Raw genomic sequence first — 5,009 nt, 5'->3', positions numbered from 1 at the left:
TTCCTCAACCCTTTACAATCTGGCTTTTGTCCCCACTACATTTATAAAAACTGTTGTCCCAAATGTGAACAATGATAGTTAAAATCAATGGCTTTTTCTTTAATACTCATTTTTGTTGGCATCTCATTAGCATTTGACAAAATTAAACATACCCTTCTTGAAAGCCTTCACTCTCTTGACATGAGTAACACAGTACTCCCCTGATTCTCTTTCTTTTTCCTTTGATGGGTCCTCTTTTTCTCTACCCCTAAATTTAAATATCATCCAAAGTTCTGTACTTGACTCCTTTTCTTCGATAGCAGATGTGTCAAATACCTAGCTAACAGGCATATAACCCACAAAGCATTCCAGAGTATGGCCTGAACCAGATGAAAAAGTAATTGGGAAATATTTAACAAAATAAATAAAAATACAGTAGAATATAGGTAAGGTTAATATGTAGTTTTCTAAGTCAATATGCTATTACAGAGATCCTCCTGTATGATTTGGTGGCCCAGTTTCGCTCTGACTTTAACACAGCTGTTCTATGTTGCCTTGGTAATCTCATCCACTTACATGGTTTCAGCAGTTCCCTGTTTATATTTATGTGTGTCTAGTTCTCTTACCAAACTGTGAGAGCAGAGACCTTTATCTAAACTCTGTGTCTACTCCAGTGCCTAGGAAAGTGCTTTATACAGAGTAAGCATTTAATAAATGCTTAATAAAAATGTTTTTAAATGCTTAACAAGGTAAAATAATTCCAGCTTTACCCTTTCTAGTTTCAGATTTCCAACTACCTACTATGTATTTCCCCCTGGATGTCCAATTGGTGACTAAAACTATGTCCAAAGTTTGAACTCATGGTTCCATTTACCCTCCAATTCTGAAACCTCAGAGCTAATTTGACTCTTCCTTTTCTCTCAGTTACCACATAACCCAGTATTTAGGTACTGACAATTCTAGGACTGCAATATCATTTATCTTTAAGAAACTATACATTAGATTTGGGAACAACATTAAATGTTATCTCCAGTCTAGCAACCTCACTTTATAGTTTGTTGGACAAAGTTTCCCAGCTAGTAAATGGTAGGTAGTCTTAGAACCAGAACTTTGCAATCCAGGAATCTTTCCCTATATACCACATTGCTTAGAGGCACCTTCCCTGGAAGCAGACTCTTTCCCTTTTCTCTTATTTCAAATCAATATTTATTAAGTAGCCTACAATGTGCAAGGACTGGAGATGTTGTTCAATCATTTTTTCAGTTATGTCTGACTCTTTGTGACCCCGTTTGGAGTTTTCTTGACAAAGATACTGGAGTGGTTTGCCATTTCCTTTGCCAGCTCGTTTTACGTTTTATATTTACTGAGGCAAATAGTTAGATTAAATGACTAACCCAGGGTCACACACAGCTTGTAAGTACCTGAGACCAGATTTTAACTCATGAAGATGAGTCTTCCTTACTCAGGTCCAGCACTTTATTCACTCAAGAAGGATTTTGAAAATCAAGTAAGAGAAGTAGAGGAAAAATTGGGAAGAGAAATGAGAATGATGCAAGAAAACCATGAAAAGCCAGTCAACAGCCTGCTAAAGGAGACCCAAAAATACACTGAAGAAAATAACACTTTTAAAAAATGGACTAACCAAGGGGCGGCCAGGTGGCTCAGCAGGTGAGAGCACCGGCTCCAGTGTCACGATAACCTGGATCGAATCCGGGCTCAGATACTCAGCACCGCACCCAGAAATAACTGGGCGTGTAACCTTGAGCAAGTTACTTAACCCCGATTGCTTTAAAAAAAAAAAAGATGGACTAACCAAATGGCAAAAGAGGCTCAAAAAGCCAGTGAGGAGAAGAATGCCTTAAAAAGTCAAATTTGCCAGATGGAAAAGGAATTTCAAAAACTCACTAAAGAGAATAATTCCTTCAAAATAAGATTGGAGCAATTGGAAGCTAATGACTTTATGAGAAATCAAGATACTACAAAACAGATCCAAACAAATGAAAAAATAGAAGGCAATGTGAAATATCTCATTGGAAAAACCACTGACCTGGAAAATAGATCCAGGAGAGATAATTTAAAAATTATTGGACTACCTGAAAGCCATGATCTAAAAAGAGCCTAGACACTTTCTAAATTATCGATCAAAATTGCCCTGATATTCCAAAACCAGAGGACAAAATAGAAATTGAAAGAATTCACCAATCACCTTCCAAGATTCCAAAGAAAACTCCTAGGAATATTATAGCCAAATTCCAGAGTTCCCAGATCAAGGAGAAAATACTGCAAACAGTCAGGAAGTAACAATTTGAGTATTGTGGAAACACAATCAGGATAACACAAGACCTAGCAGCTTCTACATTAAGGGATTGAAGGGCTTGGAATATGATATTCTGGAGGGCAAAGGAGCTAGGACTAAAACCAAAAATCACCTACCCAGCAAAACTGAGTATAATGCTTCAGGGGGAAATATGGTCATTCAATGAAACAGAAGATTTTCAAGCATTCTTGATGAAAAAACCTTAGCTGAACAGAAAATTTGACTTTCAACTACAAGAAGCATGAGAAGGTAAACAAAAAAAAAGAAATCATAAGTAACTTATTGTAGCAGCAAGCACCCCAAGCGTCCTCAGGGTTTGCAGCTACCACAGGTTCTTGGATCTGCTTTGTTAAAGGAAAGCAACTCAAAATGGGTTAACAAGCTTACTTTAATCAGTCAGACATATATCGTTTACCTTGTTCAGGGGAAAAAGGTCAGCACCCCAAACTTCAAAATATACAGACAGAATTATCAAGACATTAACAGATCAAGTAGACAGCTTTCCAAATTGTCCAACCATTACATCCATACCCAGTCAACATCTGGGTTTCCACATCTGGGTTTTTTAAAGCCGGGGGACTCTCAACAATGGCTTCCCAGAATTCAGATCAAATCACAGAACACTTCTCAAAGTGAGTCCCAAAACAAAGCTACACATCAGGGCTTATATAGCCTTCTCCTGGCTCAGAGAATGTAACAACCTTATTGACTCACTGGCCAATCAAGAAGTATCTACTGAAAAACAAGCCTCCCTCCCCAGGCTTCAGGTGCATTTTAGCATAGGGGCAGGGAAGATCTTCCAAATTTTCATTCCCATTACACTTATTAAAGTTGAACTATTCACATTCCTACATGGAAAAAATGATAATTGTAACTCACAAGCCTGTTCTCAGTTTGAGGATAGTTGAAGAGAATATATGTGTGTATATATGTATACATACATACACATATATGTATAGGAGGGTGTATGTGTATATAAATATATATGTGAGTGTGGGCATATGTATGTTCATGTATACATAGACAGAGGGCACAGGATGAGTTGAATATGAAGGGATGATATCTAAAAAATAAAATTAAGAGGAGAATGAGGAATTTATTGGGAGGAGAAAGGAGGAGATAGATTAGGGTAAATTATCTCATATAAAAGAGGCAAGAGAAAACTGTTACAATGGAGGGGAAGAACAGGAAGGTAAAAGGGAATGGAACAACCTTATTCTCATTGAATTTGGCTTAAGGAGGGAATAACACACACTCAGTTGGGTATCTTACCCTACAGGAAAATAGGGGGGTAGGGGATAGGAGGGGGGATGATAGAAGGGAGAGCCTGGGGGAGAGGGTAGTGAGAAGCAAACATTTTTGAAAAGGGATTGGGTCAAAGGAGAAAATGGAATAAGTGGGGGGTGGGGGGGGGATAGGCTGGAGGGAAATATAGTCTTTCACAATATGACAGCTATGGAAATGGTTTAGGTAAGTGCACATGTACAACCTATATTAAATTGCTTGTCTTCCCAGTGGGGGTAGGTGAGGAGGGAGGAAGGGAAAAAATCTGGAACTCAAAGTTTTAAAAACAAATAATACTACTTAGAAAGCATTCAGCTTAGTCTTCCTAGGACCACGTGTTTAGTACTTTAAATTATCATATAAAAGACAAGTAATTAACAAAGGTTTAGTAAACTGGGGATGTGAATTATTCTCCAAACCTATAGCTTCCCTCCTCCCTAGAAGTATTTATGAATGTAAATACACTGTCCAGAAGTTGTAGGGCAGTGCCAAAATGCAGACTAGGCCCAAGATTCTTCCAGCCCTCATTTTCTCTCCCCAGAGATATAGCCTTAGTTTTGGGATTTTTTTTTAAATCTTTTCCCAACCTCCACTCTCCCAGCATTCCCCATTCCCCTCAATATTTCACTGCCATATTCATCGTAATACATAGACTTGATCATGGCATTCCCCTGCTCCAAAAGCAAAACCTATGATTCCATATTGCCTAGGCCACATAGTAGAATGGAAAGAGCCTTAATTGGCCCTGAAGTCAGTGGACCTGGCTTCTGACACACATGCTACTGGTATAACTTTGGACAAGTCACTTTATCTCCCTATACCAGTGGTTTCTGATGTTTTTTGTTCCAAGAACTAGTTTTAACAACAACAAAAATTATTTAATATACTACTTGTAATATTCTTTTAGATTTAATAATTGTTTACAATATCAACTTTTGCCCAAAAAAGAGCCAAAGCAAAATGTATAATTATTAAAATACAAAATTTTATTCTGTTAATAACTGAAAACTCTAAATATAAACTTATAAAACAGTTAAGAATATTTTACACAGGACATCCTATAAGAACCAGCCTCTAACCCATGGATGGGGGAACTAAACAGAGCAGGCCAGAGACAGAAGAGTAAGGAATCAAATAGAAGTTTAATTTCAAAGTGAGGGAAATGAATTGGAAGCAAGGAGGCAGATTACACACATGTACCGGGGGCCCCGTGCTAGTGGGGGGACCTGATATAGTGATTGAAATTTATTTATGTACATGTGGCTGGACAAAGAGTCAAATGTGTAGCAATAATAGTGAGGCACAAAAGAAACAGGTAAGGTTGTCTAGTGACAGAAAGTCCAGTTCATAGCAGCACTTCATGTCTGGGCCTGTTGGTGCTTGCTCAGGGACCATCACTTCCAGAGGGGGGGTGCAAAGGATTGTTGTT

This window comes from Petaurus breviceps, unplaced genomic scaffold (genome assembly GCF_028583685.1).
Source record: "Petaurus breviceps papuanus isolate PSGF00001 unplaced genomic scaffold, PetGlider_PUasm1.0 90734, whole genome shotgun sequence".
In the NCBI taxonomy this organism is placed as follows: domain Eukaryota; kingdom Metazoa; phylum Chordata; class Mammalia; order Diprotodontia; family Petauridae; genus Petaurus; species Petaurus breviceps.
The sequence above is the reverse complement of the archived record's forward strand: the minus strand, read 5'-3'. Positions refer to the sequence as shown.